At 40.8% G+C, this 17,273-nt stretch overlaps 1 pseudogene; it reads right to left on the bottom strand.

The window, feature by feature from the left end:
* Nucleotides 1-13,008: 13,008 nt before the first annotated feature.
* On the bottom strand, nt 13,009-16,564 carry LOC104643763 (uncharacterized; annotated as a pseudogene).
* Between the last annotated feature and the right edge of the window lie 709 nt (nt 16,565-17,273).

The raw sequence follows: 17,273 nt of genomic DNA, 5'->3' as shown, positions 1-17,273 counted from the left end.
CAACGTATCTCTAATTTCATTGATCAACATTCTGTATGCTGTTCTAAATTCAAATGCACACAGTTCTATTTACTTCAGAAGATGACAGGTTTTTTGAACAGTTATTTTATATCTCATCATTAAAAGAAAAAGCCTAAGCAATTTCATTTATAAAGGAATTAACATCTGGTACAACTCACTGATTATATTAACTGACACACCCATGAAGTAAATTGAGAAATTTTTTTTCCCTCCATGTTAAAATGTGTCCCGTCTCTTTAAATCAAGAGTTTGAAGCGTTTTCAAATGACTCAAAGCTGTCTCCACTGATATATCTTCTCATCCAGTCCACAGAATTAAATCTGAATTGAATTCTAAACTCGGATTAAGTTGGATCAGTTCTCCTGACGTCTTTATGTGCCGCTCCCTGAGACTGGGAGAGGGACTGGGGGGAGGACATCCCTCTCTGGTTTTACCTCATGTCACCATTATAAGTTACCTATTTTCTCTTTACTGCAATAAGAAATACGAACATAGCACTTCATTCATTTGAAGAAACATCTTTGCAGTCATCAAAAGTAGAAGCTCTGAAAAAGAGCACCAGAAGATTTCTAATTTTTTTAAGGCAAAAAAATGATCTTTTTGTTCTAGGAGTTGTTTTCCCTTTTTTGTACACTGGATCATTATGGTTACCAAGTTTCTATCTTAGGATTTTGCTCTAGCAGTTCCTTCTGGTTGGGCTTCTGAGGTTGAAGATTAATGAGTGGAGGTCCAGGTAGAGTCATTCTTAACATACTTCCCATCAACGGTTCTACTGCCAAGAATCCAGACGCAAGTCATCAACGTTGTACACGCATCTTCTTACGATTTTTACCATATTTTTTTTCTAACTTCGTGCCACTCTACCTTCTCTTTGCTGAGGAGGTAGGATGGTTTGTGATATGTCTGTTAAAAAACATTTTCACCAAATACTAGACGTGCATCAGAGGTGTTAATATAAGGCCCGCAGCCTTCTATGAAGAGCTTAGGAATTCCACATCTTGCAAGTACTGGCTTTAGTTTTTGGATGATACAGACACAATAACATATGTATGTCCTTTCAAAAAAAAGAAAAAAAAAAGAAAAAAAAAAAAAAGCTGTTGCTGCCTGCTGCCAAGGTCTGTCAGGTAGCTTTGTAGAGACTAATGATATTAGCAACTTTTTCCTGGGGGGGTGGTTTGGATATTCTTGTTTGCTTGTTTTCCCTCTCATGCTATATTCTTCACAGCTGTTTCTTAGGTATGAACCGTCCTAGTCAAACCCTACAAACTGCTGTACTCATGCTATGCCCTTGTCTGTACTCTCGCCTCTCTTCAGGATTTTGGAGAGCAGCTATTCTGAAGTTCCAGAGGATTAGAAACACTTTCACTCCATAATCTTAATGCCAAATATCTGAAAATCAGCTTGCGTTGGAATTTCATCTCTTTGACTCTTTCCTCTTTGGCAGCAATGAATAAATTTGATTTATATTTAATAAATAATGAATTTTTAAAAAATAATAAATTTTATTTCTGTTGATTGACAGAGTATCATTATTTTCAGGTCAATGTTAACATATATCTACTTGGGCATCTTCCTCAAAAGTCTGTTGTTTTACATGAATTTCTGCTTAACAAAGACTTGCCATAAGAATATTTTCTGCAATCAAAGATTAGAAGAAAGCACCATTTCTGATCAGAGTATGTGAATCAAAAAGGAAAGATCATTTGTTAAATATGAATCCAATAATGCCAGAGATGCTACAATCTGTTTTGGTGTTATAAAACTAGGCAAGTACATAAAGAGTAGGCCTTTTGCAAGTCCACGTGGCTTTCTGGGCAGCCTGAAATGTACTGTTTTTTCATTTCTCTGTAACTGTTTGATATGAAAACAACAGGGTGTGTTTTTCTCTCTACAGGCAGGTTTTCTTTGATGGGGACGTACATATACACCAAACAACGAAGCATCCCTTGTTGTTACCTGTGGATACGCACAAGAGTGGTAACTGTATCAAGACTTCTTTAATTGTGTTAAATGGATTTGTTAGTTGCTTTCCCAGATCTGATCCTTCTGATCACTGCAACATTGCTGCATTCACAAACTTTGCTGGGATTTTTCTGAAACTGCAGAAATGTGGTGGTTCACCAGAACGTCCTACATTTAATACCAACCAGCACATATTTTATCTGCTCCTTTCCACAGGTAGTAGCCTCATTCAGAGCAAGGCCACCTTATTGAGAGTATCTCAAAATCCATCATGCTCAGTTTTATTTCTGTCATAAACCAACACATCTTCTGCATGGCAAAGGATGCCAAGCAACCCTGGCACCATCTGAGATTTCTTTTTCAGAAAATTTCTGTTGCTAGAGTGATGCTGACTGGGAGCCAGCTGACACAGTACCTTCCAAATATAATGATGAATACAGTTAATGCTTAGATTCTTTCATGAAGAAGCCAGAGAGGAGAAAGGCCAAGAGGACTTTCAAAGTATATAACTTTGAGAATATTTGGCTTATGGTAAACAAGCTAATATAAGAAGCTTGTTTTATTTCTCCACATACATATGCTAATTTTCTGCTGAGCTTTGGGACATTCATTGCAAATGAGTCCTTAAGTACTTTTTCTTGTCAAACACTTCTTATATCTTCCATTCTCTTCTACTCTTTTCTTACCTTCTTGAGCAAGAAAATACAGAGGTCAGAAACTGTTGTTAAAATTGCAGATGTCACAAGTTTGATTTTATACTCTCTTGGCAACTCTTCTATTCCCATAAAGAGCCGTGGCTACATCTCTTCAGTAATTTGTCTTTTTCTACTGATGCGTCCTTGGCCTTGTTTTGCTGGCCACCTAATAGGAAAGCATCCGTCTTGGCATTACGTTTTTCCAAGAACTGTATTTTTCTCCAGTTCATCTGGATACTGACCACAACCATCCTATGTTGCATCCAACTACTCCTGTACATATTTTCATTTACCTTTACAAATATCCATTATTAGATTGACTATAAATTATTATTGAAATTATAATGACCGTTTTTGGTTAAGAATCTCAGCATTCTGTTCACACTGGTTTTTTCTATTATAGCAGAAATAAGGATTCACTGCTCCTAAAGTTAAAATTCCTCGGATCTTTTTTATTATTCTGGGACACTGGCATGTTCCTGTACAATGCTGCACCTTCTGGTGTGAACTACATCCTCTTTCTTCTGCTAAACCTGATTGTCAGCTGTAGTTTCTGCTTTACTACATCTTCCACAGATTTTCCCTCTCCCTGCCCTACTGAAACTTTTTGGTCTTTCAATTCTTAGTGTAGTAAATTCAGTAGAACTCTTTGCTTATTTGTGTCTTCATTCTTTATTCAATCAATATTGTCTCAGATTATCCTCCTTTTGGCTACTAAAAAAATGGAGTCATATCGCTACTTTTTCTTTTTTTTTTTTTTTTTTTTGTGCTGGAGCTTCTACCAGGGTGAGATCTAGATGTAACTGAAATTGTGCTTAGCATCTCTGATACCAGCAACCACCCTCCTCCGTCCTGGGTCTCCTTTTACCGTTTCATATTTGCAATGTTCAGTTAGACTGACCACGGAAATAAAAACTGATTCCTCTTGGACCTGGTACCTCCTTTTACATTCGACCTTTTCATATATTTTATCATTTCTGCCTATGAAATGAGCATCAAAAGCTTCTCTTTGTTGCAATTTGCTTCTGTCTCTGGCAGTTTCAGAGGATATAGCTTATCACTGTTAAGAACAATTCTGACAAACAGCAGAATCTGTTATTATTGGGCTGTTCCCTCTTAAAGTAGAAACCTTCCTCTACCTTCTGTCTGGATCCAGCAAGGCCAGATGTCTGAAATATCAAGATCAAATTGTTCTGAGAGCCATTTCCCATCTCTGTACCGTTATTGAAATGACGACTTTGTTAAGAAAATTTTCATGGAATTTTTCCCTCAAGTTTTTCCCTCGCTTTATATTCTCATGTTTCTGGTTGCCCTTAGAGTCTGTTATCTATTTTGTTTCTCGGATGGTATAAGACAAAAGACACAGTCGTTGACTTGCCCTTCATGACCTCCCTACCTATTACATCATCCCCATTTGATATAGTCTAGCTTTTCAGTAACATACTTTCCTTTTCCTTTTTTTTTTTTTTCCCCCTCCAAAATTTCTTAAAAGTCACCATTTCTTTCCGGTACTACTTATACTACATATTCCTACAGGCACCAGTCATTTCATTGACTGTAAAGACACTAGGTCATTAGGTAAAGCAAAGAACCCCCAGGAAACGTATAGAAGCACCTATCTCACTTCACTAACCGTGCTGCTGTTTTCAGATGACTGGTTTCCTTCCTGTGTCCTCTACTAATATTTAATCACATCCATATCTACCTTAGGTTCCTAAAGTCATTACCCTGGGTCAGAGCCTGTGTGTGTTTATTTATACATTTACTGTCTGCAAAGGATATAGTTTCAGGAAATATCCAATCGATTCCTTTACCTCTACTGGTGGGTTCACTCAGTGACAACTCAAGAGACTGGTTTAACTTCAAGGAGAAACACAAACCCTGAGGATGTTTTTGGCTGGAAAATAAAAATGCTATAAGCAAACCTTAGGCCAAGGTCTAACTAGAATCCTACTTTGATCTCTTAGTTCATTTTATATTTTAGTTTATTTATATAATGAGTTCATTTTCTATTTTAGATTATTTATATAATTAATTTTAGATATTTATAATGTTAAACTTAAAAAGCATATAGTTCAGTCATACATATTAAATAGGTATTATGAACCTTTAGTAATGTTTACTGTAACATAATCTGAAGACAGATGTTTTCTTTTTTCATCATATGCATACATTTACGTCTTTATACCCTCTGTGATATGTCAGTAAAAAGAAAGATTCATCCAAGATTTACTGCCCTTTTGCTTGCAATGGTACATTGTTCCATGTTATAGTCTGTCGATGTCATGCTTCATGGCTTTTATTGCATGCTTGTAGACACAAGAAAGTTCTTGCTATTTTTTTTCCCTGTTAGTCAGTCTTTACCCTTTCCCTTCTCCCTTTCCCTTTTCTGCTCTAGACTGTGGTTTTTCTAGTTCTCGATCCTGAGCACCTAAGTTCTTAAGTATGCTGATGTGGAAATTCACCATTTTTTTCTGCAAAATACCTTTGTTTGCACAACATGGCAATTTCTCCATTGGCAAATTGTACCCACAAAGACCATCTGCATGGGGAGTTGTTACTTTCTTTTTTGCTTTTTTTAATTCTTCCCCGGCTCACCCCCCAGTTTTCCACACAATCATCCTGTATGCGTACAGCTCAAATGCTTTGTGTGCAGAACATAGTGTGTGGGGCTCACAGTCGTGTGCTATACCTGAAATATTTGGATTGAATCCCCATTTTGCTGCCTGTAATTTAGGGGTTTGTTAACAGGATCTCATTTCAAGAGTCTAATTAGAAATGGTCTGGAAAAATAAAGTACTCCAGGGCTAATCGTGAGATAGCTTGTTCTGCCACCAATAATGCCATAATTCACCTACTCCTTTGATGCTTGTAAAATGTTAACCTGTCATGCTTGTTAATTTTTTTTTTTATTTTTAATGTACTATAAAATTATATCTTCCTCAATATTTTATGCTTTTATTTATATTTTATGGCAGCAAATAATGCTTGTAAAGCATTACAGAAAGCAGATTTCTATTTACCCGGTAGGGAAGTGTGCTGCACATGCAGTAACAACCACAAAGTGTTTCAGAGAAGAGAGACATAACGTTTGTGAAGCTCAAAGATATTTCTGGTAGCATCCATGACCTGATTCATCAGCTCTTTCGGCTCTTGGCGCTGACATCTCAGCCTGTATAAAAGCAGCATGAAAACTCATCACCTCGCGTTCATCAGTGAAAAAAACTATGTATGTCCTTATTTTTTTCACCTTTTTCTGTGTCTAAGACGCAGAAAAAGCAACTGGAAGTGGGTGCCTTACTACCATTACAACACTGAGTCCCAGACACTGTTGCAATGACTATGGTCTAAAACTGCACAGAATGGAATAGACAGGTCCAATGTAGAGTTATCAAGCTCACTGATTTATTTTTTTCCTGAAATCAGTCTAGGTGAATCGCAGCTCTGAGTAGCTATTCCTAATGTATTGTGCTTTTACAGTGCATTACGCTGCCAGGTCCTGATTCTCATTGGGGCTTCAGGTTGTGACTGTAATAATTTTAATTGTGGGACAGTCAGTGTTGATTTTAGATAATTATACCTTCCTTTGAAAAGCCATAAAAAAGTAATAATTTGTATTTTATCTCTTTTAGTTTATGAAGTTCCAAGTGCAATCATGTAAACGTTATAAACTGAAACTTAGCCATTTTCTCCATCTATTTTTTTTGTCACCAACACATGGCTGAAAAGGAATTGTTTCCACAATTTTGTAATTTTTAGGAAAAAAATCTTGTTTGAAATGCATTTTTTCATTTAAAAAAATCAAAATTAAATTTGAAATGAAATTTTTAAAGGAAATATTAAACATTGTTTAATACAACAATTTAGACATCCCATTTTTAACTCACAATTTTCTAAATTATCGGAATTCAAAACCGAACTCCAAACCAACATAAGACATTTCCAAAACTGATTCCTAATTCTCCGTAAAAAGTTCTTGTGTAAATACTTCTGTTCTCCTCATTGACTTTGATGAAAGGGTCTTTGAAACCAAAAGGAAGGCTCACCAATCAGGACAAGGGATTACTTTTATCATCTCATTTACCCCAGAGATCGGATATAGTGTATGTCTATTTGCAAAACTGCAACCATAAACTAACGCAATGTTTGCCTCTCACACCGCATCATCCCAGCAAACACTTGCTTACCACAGTCTGAAACCCTAAGCAATGCATGGTTTAGTCCTAAGTCCCCTTTTAGTGGTGTCCCATCATTTGGATGAATGACTTCCATCCATCTTTATCTGGAATTAAAGGATCTGTCCTAGAGTATTGTAGAAAATTATTGAAAACAAAAAAAGCATTCATCTGGAATAAAACAGCATCACTCAATGGCAAGACTAAATATTGAATCCATTTACATATTCAGGATACTATAAATCAGGCTTTAGCTGTAACTGTATTTTTCTTTGACAAATATCACGCAAAGAGAAAGGAAAAGTTTATGCTTAAATGCAGTTGTACGGCTGCAGGAGCTGGCAAAACTGATGAGCTGAATCCTGCAAGTTACGTGAGGACACTGAATTTGCCACTGTAAGAGCTCAGCTAACTTTAGGAACAGAGCTGTTGCCATTAGCAACGGGCCAGTCATTTATGGAGGGAGTGATGTTTATCACTCAGTGCTGCTCTGAATTTTTAGTGCTTTGCTCAGAGTTAAACAAAACCAAAAAAAAAAAAAAAAAAAAGGATGCTGCTGTATTTATTTTGTATTAGCTCTAGTCTTGTGCTGGTTGGGAACTAATTTACTGCCTAGTGCAAAGTGCAGTTTGCACAGAGCCACACACCTGTATTTGCTATTGAATGTATTTACTTTGCTGGTGTTTTATTTCAGAGCTGAGGGGGGAGTTTACTTTGATTCTGTACTGCCTTGTGCAGGCTCTTATGCTCTTTTCTCCTCATAAAATTTCAGAAAACCGTTTCTTAATCCCTCATATACAGATATGGAAAATTTTAAGGGAATAATATTATAGATTTTTATCTGACTTATTTTAACAATACATACTCTTCTTCCTGCTGCTTTTGATATTGCTGCTTGTACGATGACGTTTGCTCTAGTTCCCTTAGCATAGCTCTCTTCTGTCATAGCAGATGGAAGAATAGTAAAATAGGACTAGTAGATCTCCTATTTCTTCCTTCTCTTGTTTTTAGTATTTGAAAGTTTCTGGCTATGCCCCCCTCTTTTTCTTCTTGGACACTGACTTTCTGTATTTGTTAAATCAATTTAAATATTATACTACCTCTCCCGCTTGTGTATGCTTCCCCTATATTACCAAAATCATCTTTATCATTGGGCCTGTACTCTGGGTGTTACTATCCCCGTAGCCTCTCCACATGTGATTTTCTATGGTTCTCCACCAGTTTATCAGCAGCTCCTATCTTGACTCTTGCAACATTTTCCCCCACCTATTACTTGACATCATAGACCTGTCCACTGAAACAAATGTAGACAAAAGCAGCTAGAATGATCATGAAATAGAGTCTGAGATACAACCATAATTTGCTTTCTTTCCTTTAGTAAAACACATCTTTTCTGTAAGACTTGGTTTACAAACCCACAAACTGTAAGAAATATGGAAAGAAGTTAAACAACAGTGTTGGCACAGAAATTAGTATACTGCCCATGACTGCAAAACAAAATCTTTCTAGTCATTGAAGCTATGAGTTTCCAGAAAAGTCCCACAGCAGCAGTATTTGATTTAAAAATGTAAATATTTTAAAAGAAAGCTTCATGTACTTATTAACAAGATTATGTAATAACATTACAAGTGACTGGCTACAGAGACACAGGAAGTTTGTTTCAGGACATTCGTTACACAATGATTTTTCTCCTTTAATGTCTGTAGGATAATCTCACGCTTGAGGACTAATCCGCAGATGAGTCTCTTGTACATTGTTCCCTTGTCATTTGCTGGTCTGTCTTACAACTCAGTGCTGTAAAATAAGTCAACTGCATAGCTGCTGACAGAAGAAAATTTAAACACATCATTCTTTGCATAACTGGAATGTGCAGTTCCTTGGTCCATGGTCCAGAAGAAATGGATAATAGTATTAGCATGGAAATCTTTAGGAAAGTATAAATGACAGTGGGCAGAGAGAACAATTGAGACCTGAATACTGGTAAATTCTGTTTTCTTTGAAATGTTATAATTATAAAAAAAATCACTCGGCTATTTTGTGAGGGTTTTTCACAATGTAGTATACAGCTCAAACAGAAAGAGCTCCAGTCAGTGAGGCACAGCACAAAAGCAGACTAAAAATGACTCCAATTTTTTTAAGTAGATAATGGAGACAGAGAACAGGAGAAATAAGTACCATGGAAGCTTAACAGATGAGAAGTTTAATTGTCATAGCTGTGCAACTGAAGTAATGAGCTTAACACAGTAACTGAGAAGGTGCTGCACATTAGACTAACAAGGTGGATGTCTGTAATGCATCAAAGAACTTGTGAAGGTCTTAGTAAGATTTACAGCATTCTGGATAGAAAAGATGTATGTGGCATTCAGTAAGAAAGGACACGCAAACTGGAAAATGCCCAAATATGTCACTAAGATCGAAAAAAGCATGAACTGTACAGATGTAGATGCTACAGCCTGGAATTTGTGTGCATGCTGATTATATAGGTAGATTAATTAACCACTTAAAAACTGTGTGACAGAAGATGAAAACCATTAGAAGATGCATGATACATTGCATAAGGGAGAGATTAAAACATAATAAAAAAAAGAGTCATAGCATTGATAATTTAGCTTCAAGTTGGCAGGCAATTTTTCCTGGTCTCTTCTTCTTAATCAGTGACGCACCATGGCTACATCTGTAATAGAAAATTAAACATTCTTGGGACTGGTCTTTGGTTATTCAGAGCAACAGTGATGGTATGACTCATGTCTGTGCTAGTGAACTATTTGGATCCCAGAACAAAGTGGCTGCATCCCAACTGCCTGTTGAAGGTGATCTCTGGTCCCTTCTAATGACCACACTCTACCAGAAATCATTTGGAAGAATACTCACCAGACAGAGTAAAAAAAAAAAAAAAAAAGATCAGAGGGCTGGAGCACCTCTCCTATGAGGACAGGCTGAGAGAGTTGGGGTTGTTCAGCCTGGAGAAGAGAAGGCTCCGGGCAGATCTAATTGCGGCCTTTCAAGTACCTGAAGGGGCCTACAGGAAAGATGGTGAGGGACTGTTTATCAGGGAGTGTAGTGACAGGACAAGGGGTAATGGGTTTAAGCTGAAGGAGGGTGGATTTAGATTAGATGTTAGAAAGAAATTCTTTACTGTTAGAGTGGTGAGGCACTGGCACAGGTTGCCCAGAGAGGTTGTGGAGGCCCCATCCCTGGAAGTGTTCAAGGCCAGGTTGGATGAGGCTTTGGGCAACGTGGTCTAGTGGAGGATGTCCCTGCCCATGGCAGGGGGGTGGAACTAGATGGGCTTTGAGGTCCCTTCCAACTCAAACCATTCTATGATTCTATGATATATCTGATAATTTTACAGTATGAACAGTCCAGTTTTGTGAGTAGATGAGCAAATAAATGCTGCAGTTAAGTAGAGAGCTGACAACTAAGTGTCAGTAAGCCAGTAGTGCGGGGACCTTCCTTAACTTACAGCCTGAGGCCCATGAGGGGCCTGAAATTAGATCAATTGACCTGTGGCACAATCCAAGTGGCCCTTCTTTCCTGGGATCCTCCAGAGTCAGACTCCAATATAATGTCTTGGGCCCAGGACAATAGCTGCCGCTATTTTTCTGAGGATAAAAGACATCTTTATCACTTTACATGGCCAGGTACAAAGGACAGAAAAGCTTTTGGGAGAGATAGCATCGGGAGAAGGCTGGTGCAGTCAAGAGCCATCTCGTTCCCTCAGTCTGAAAAACATTCAGAAAAGAGGGCAACTGAGAGTGGGTTGGGTGACCAGGTCTGCTAGCATCACTCTCCCTTGCTTGTTTTCATTCCTGGAAATGTTTTGCCCAGGCAGGGATGTGGATAGACCTACCATGCATGTCTGATCATTTTGATAACAGTATATGGCCCTTCCTAGTCACTGGAAGAAGGTTCAGGGACTGCCAGGTAAGAAGATTGGGATAAAATACATTATTTGTAGAACATACACTTCAAAAAAAGGAACCTTTTTCAAATTGATATTTCTGACGATGCTGAAGGTGATGGTCTATTTAATACATGGTGATAACCAAATCAAAGGTTGTACCAGATACCTTTAGAGGTGATAGTGTATAAGACTAGCACTCTGAACTTAGATTTGGTCTATCAAGTTCAAATCCAAAGGAAGTTCAGAAAAATTTTTGTAATTACTATAAATTATTATGGAATAAGCGTATAAAGGCATACCTTCTCTTCCTCCTAGCTCTTGGTGGGCACTTTACACCAGAAAGAACAAGGCTTTCATACCCCTGAAATATCCTTTTGCTGACAGCTATAACGGTTACTTACTTCTCTAGGATGTTGCAAATCTTTTGACCTTAATAATATAGCCTGGAAGTCTGATCCTCAGAAATTTACTTTTTAGTGGCTTTGTGTTTATTATTCATTTGTGCTATTTTAAAGCATAAATAAAGAATCAACATAGGACAAGATTTGCAAGCATTTCTCTCCTTAACCTTTTCAAGCATAGAGATTATCCATCTTCTCCTCTGCTTTTTGACTGACAATCTGAAAATGCCAATCTTTAAAACATCAATGCAACATCAAGCGCACTTAAGGATAAGTATTTAAGTTATATTTAATAGAAATCTTTCTAAATACATTTTTCTCCATTAGCTTGGGTTAACAACTCCAGTATGTCTATATTTAGTAAGTTTTTGATATAGAGTGTGTGTGTTCTGTGTGTGATCACATTTGTGTAAAAAGGAAGAGTACCCTGAATGTGTTAGCCATGTACTTTTCCCCTCTGGAAGACAGTGACATTATAGAAAGAAGTATATTCATATTGATTAACTCTGTATCATCAAGGGTTTATAATTCTGATCAAAAACTGTCCAAAAAGTTCTCTAAATTAACTGTATTAAAAAACAAAGACAAAAGCAGCAGGCTCCTGTTTTTGTTTGGTTTTTTGACTTCTTCAGGCTTATCAGCATGGTGCAGTTGGGAAACAGGCAGACTTCTGACATGCAGATGACCTCCACAATAGATAATGCACTCATTTGGGGATGGTGGTGATCTGCCTCTTTTTCTGAAGTTGTTTCAGACACTGTTGTCCTGATCCAATGTCGGGGAGGTTTCGATACGATCCCAAGAGCGAGATTAAGACACAAACGAGGTCAAATGCCATATACCAGAAACAGTTTTTATCACAAAAAGAGTAAAAAAGAAAAGGTAAAGGAAACCGCTAAGAGCGATAGGACAGGGCAGAAGAGAAAGGCAGAAAACCAAGCAAGGCTCCGGGACACAATCGCAAGAATAGTCACCGCCATGGATCCACGGTGTCTCGGTGGGGGGAAGGGGTCCAAATCTCTCGTTCTGCGGCGGTGGGCGAAGGCGCGGGGCCACAGCGTCTCAGGGGAGACATTCTGTGGCGGTGGGTGAAAGTGCGTCCCCCCCATCTTGGCAGTCCCCTCTTATACTGGTGGCGGTCTTCACGATGGCACATACGGCACGACTACACGTTCCTGCACATGCGTACACATAGTTCCAGCCCCGTTTTTCATGCGACTCCATGGCGCATGACCCGGCAAGGCGTTTTTTGCAGGTTGAAAGTCTCTACGACCCGGCAATCGTCCTTATGACCCAGCAATCGTCCTTATCGCACTCCGTAGCTGGAGGGGTTTCCCGCTTGAGCAAAGCGATCTTTGAGACCAAAGTTCTTACAGTCCAGTTTCTCACACCATCCCGTGGCTCAAAGATTGCTTCAGGACCCATGGCGGTTTTGAGAAAAGATAGTTGTATAGAAAAAGGTTGGAAAAGAGCACCTCATACAATTTGCACTACTGACGGTGTGGATCAACGTACAGCACGAATTTGCTTAACACCGTCGGGTGAAACAGTAGTTACAAATTGCATGTTGGTTACAACACATTGAATCAATTGTATAAAATGTGGAATAATACATGGTAAAAACATCAGCATGGCAAAACCACATAACAAGTAGAATAAGATTCGCTTAACCCATGGGCCACCTGGGAGCCAGGAGAATAAGTCAATGTCCCAGCCTTTCCATGTCTGAACAGGGACATGGGCCGGCTTCCATATTCCTGTGGCAATTTGTTTGACAACTTTCCCGTTGTCATCAATCTTTAAGCAACATTTAGAATCATTTAGTTTACCACAGATGCCCCCTTCTTCGGCTAACAGGTAATCGAGAACCATACGATGTTGAAATATTGCGCTTGCATTTGCGTGGCTTGGTCCGCTAATAGGTCAAGACCACGGGCTGTCTCATTGGTAAAAATCTCTAGGATGGCTTGCAATCGAATAATACGGTTTAAATTGTAGATAGGTTCTCGAGCACCGCTAACCCACTCATTGGGGTTCCAGGTGGCAGGTCCATAATGTTCTACGATACATTGAGGTGTCCACTCATCTTTGCCCCAGGTTTGATTACTTCCACTTGCTATAGAGGTATCAATGGACTGCCGATGTCAATTGAGATCATCATATACCTTAACACCCAACCCGTCACCTTCATTTTCCGGGAGTAGAAAAACCCAGGGGCAAATTGCCCCCACATAACACACCTCAGTCTAATTTGCTGGTAACAGTTTATAAGCAGGTTGGCCACACACCCAATAATGTCCCTTCAGAGCACGATGCCCGTTGGCAAAGGGGCTCCATGAGTTTGACCCTTTTGGATTGTCCCAATAATTGCCTTGTGCCTATGGACTCGGGGGGGGGGGGGGGGGGGTGGGGGAGTTTTTCGAAGTACAATTAGTACGGTAATAGGCTCCTATCGAGCTATTATATGAACAGCAACAATTCATTAACCCTCCCCAGTGGGACCCTAAGGTCCCATCTGGGGACCAGAATCCCTCCGGATACCAAATACCACCTGTTTCATTTCACCATCTCCAGTCCATCCTCCCAGTAGAAGTACTGCCATAGCTGTAAGTCAATTTACAGTTGGATCGTCCTAGGTAGTTTCCAGTACTGATGTTGGAGGCTATACACTATTCTCCACGAGTTGGGTATCGTACTGGCCAGGGCAGTACTGTCTTCCCAATAGGTATCATTTTTAATTTCACTGTAGTTGCTCACCAGCCACTCAGGGGAAATGGGGATAGCAGTCCATGGCCAACTTTCTAAACCTAATGGTCCACCACAAACCCAACACTTACTAAGATTAAAAGCGTTAGCTACTTGTTGGCCTAAAGCAACAAATTCATTTTGCCATAACAATTTTGGGGAGGGAGGAGTGCAGAAGTTTCCCCCGATATTAAAGATGGCGAAAATGGCCAGCCAAAACACCATTTGTGACAGTACACTACGCATCCTATAAAGATTAACAAAACAATCCCCGACAAAACTCCACAGGTGATCAGCAACTTCAAGTGTTCATGAATTCCTTCAGACAGGCTCCGGAACTTTCACCTGAAAGAGAAAAGAAAACAAACTCAGTTCCCTTCCAGAAGCCAGAACAGTGTGGTGGTTAGAAGGATGGAATAATCCACCTTGTGTTAATCTTGTGTTCCTTCCCATGGGCATCTTTTGCTTTCCAGGCATACTTATTCATTGGGGTTTCCAGTACCAGGGGTACGGCCCCCACAGTGGGGAGTTCGACCAAAACGGGCTGGCCTGGAAAGTGCGACAGATTCTTGGGATAATCAGAGCTGCATGGAACTGGCATAATGGTTGGAACCTTCAGACAAAATGCTGTGACTTTTGGGCATCCATTTATTCCCTCTCTGGCCCCCAAAGGTGTTGGATAAGGCTTAACATTTGTAAGCTTCGAAGGGGGAAGTAATGGCGCAGCTTGTAGCAGCCAAGTATCTACAGTGGGAGAGCCAAATGACCACCGTCTCCCTTCATTATCAATCCAGGTCTTCCCTTTCAGAACATCAAGTCCCAAGAGGTTGAATGGAAGCTCTCCCACTACCATAGCCACTGCAGCAGCACTACCTTCTCCCGGCAGATGCAGGCTGACTATTGCTAATGCCTGTAGTTGAACATTGCCAAGTGCATCTGTCACAAACAGTGTTTGCTTGGAGGATGTAACTCCACAATTAGCAGCATCTTTTGTTTTAATAGCTGAAATTTGAGCACCAGTATCTATCAAAAATGTGACCAGAAATTGTTTTGGTCCTACGAGGCCTGTAATTAGCAAATCACCCCGGCCATTCTCAGTGAGCTGTCTGATATGTATCCAACCTTCGCCCCTCTGCTCACCACTGAAGGGCGAAGGATCTAGTTTCCCGCTGGGTTTTGGGAGGCATTTATTTCTGATAAATCAATCAAGAAGGGCGCACTGGGAGTAGTATCCTCAAAATACACTTCTCCATTTGCCACTTTAGTGGGCCATCCTGTTACCAACTTTTCTAATTTGTCTGTTGGCAGTCTGTCCATTAAGTCACATGGGATCCCCTTCTGTTGTCCCTCTGCCCACAGTCTATTACGTCTCTTTGGGAAGTCTCTCCCTCCGGGTGGTTTGGAGAGAGGTACTCTCCTATCATTCCCAGGGTGTGGAACTATTTTTATTTCCGCTCTCCTCAAGCCCCTGGGGTCCATTTCAGCAGTTGGAAGGTTAACAGGGCCATATTTGCGCCCATAATTGATCAGTTCTTGGGCCACCTCCCCCCAGGTCCACATTTTCCTGTCCAAGGGTCGGCGGTGCAGCGTAAGTCCTTCTAAAGCAGCCACAACTCTGTTGCCTTGGGGCATCTCTTGTATTTTGCCCTGTAATTGTATACCAATTGGTTTCAAGGAATCAGGGAGTCCCCTTATAAGGGGGGTCATTCTTTCGGGATCTACTGGCATCATCATTGGTTGCTCCTGTCTAGGTTCCAACTTTCGATCATACATCATCTGCAGACAAGCTGCCTTCTGCACACTCTCTACTAATTGATCCACAGTCCCTGTAATCACAAGAGGGTCCCTCCTCTCCAGGGGGTCAAGCCACCTGCCCAATAGGCTGCCCATTGGGTCAGAGAGCAGGGGGCACGGCGGTTCCCAGTAGTAAAAACACTCCTGGTCCCCAATACCCTTCCGCCTCTCTTTCACTTAGAATCTGGTCCCTCCAGACAGCGACAGTCTCCACACATACTCCGTTTCTGATTCCTTAGGGGTTCGGCCAAATTCCTTTTTTACTTTCGTCTACTCGACAGCAGTACAAGGGACTTCCTTGGTTGTAACTTGGAGGGACTGGTCCTGCTCATCATCATAAATGTACTTGGTCCTGACCAAGGGTCGCAGCGAAAGTGATTCTAATTTCTCTACTTCCTCTTTCGCTGCCAGCAGGTTGTTAAAGGGGTAGCCAATTTCAGATCTTGGGGGAATTTCCTCATGGGTAGTATCTGCAAGGAGCTGCTCCTTAAGGGCAGTCTGCAAATGTTTCACTTGAGCCTTTTCCACCTTAAGTTGTTCTTTTAATTCCACCACTTGCCCCTGCAGGGACCGGGTAAGGCTTTGAAGGGATTTGATAGTTAGGGACTCTGCGGTACAGCAACAATCTCTAGCCTCTACCGCGGCGGCTAAGCTAGCACCAAGAACGGCACAAATAATTGCTTTTCCTTTTCCTGCTCTTAGTCTCACATCTTTGTGCAAGGCGCCCATTCGGTCAACCACGTTCTGCAAATGATGCCAATTTCCCTGAGCCCAGTCCACCCTGGGCACAGAGGGTCCCGCTCCATGTTTCTCCAGAAAATCAAACAAAACTTCCCTTCCCGAAGGAACGGTTCTGTCATCGTTCATTTTGTTGAAAGCGGGGAAGCGGTCATCTCAGGAAGGCAGCACGCGAGTTTCAAACGAAACACCAAGCCCGCCCCCCCTTACGTTCCTGAGAGGTACTCGCGATATGCCAAACAGGGCGAAATGTGGCACTCTCGCTTCAAGGGATGCTGTCCGTGACGTCAATTTAAATGTCCCGATCCAATGTCAGGGAGGTTTCGATACGGTCCCAAGAGCGAGATTAAGACACAAACGAGGTCAAATGCCATATACCAGAAACAGTTTTTATAACAAAAAGAGTAAAAAAGAAAAGGTAAAGGAAACCGCTAAGAGCGATAGGACAGGGCAGAAGAGAAAGGCAGAAAACCAAGCAAGGCTCCGGGACACAATCGCAAGAATAGTCACCGCCATGGATCCACGGTGTCTCGGTGGGGGGAAGGGGTCCAAATCTCTCGTTCTGTGGCAGTGGGCGAAGGCGCGGGGCCACAGCGTCTCAGGGGAGACATTCTGTGGCGGTGGGCAAAGGCACGTCCCCCTCATCTTGGCAGTCCCCTCTTATACTGGTGGCGGTCTTCACGATGGCACGTACACCACGGCTCCACGGTTCCAGGCCCATTCTTCACACGACTGTTAACTGACTCCGTGGTGCATGACCCGGCAAGGCGTTTTTCGCAGGTTGAAAGTCTCTACGACCCGGCAATCGTCCTTACGACCTGGCAATCGTCCTTATCAT

The sequence above is a fragment of the Balearica regulorum genome, chromosome 4 (assembly GCF_011004875.1).
Source record: "Balearica regulorum gibbericeps isolate bBalReg1 chromosome 4, bBalReg1.pri, whole genome shotgun sequence".
In the NCBI taxonomy this organism is placed as follows: domain Eukaryota; kingdom Metazoa; phylum Chordata; class Aves; order Gruiformes; family Gruidae; genus Balearica; species Balearica regulorum.
The sequence above is the reverse complement of the archived record's forward strand: the minus strand, read 5'-3'. Positions and strand labels throughout refer to the sequence as shown.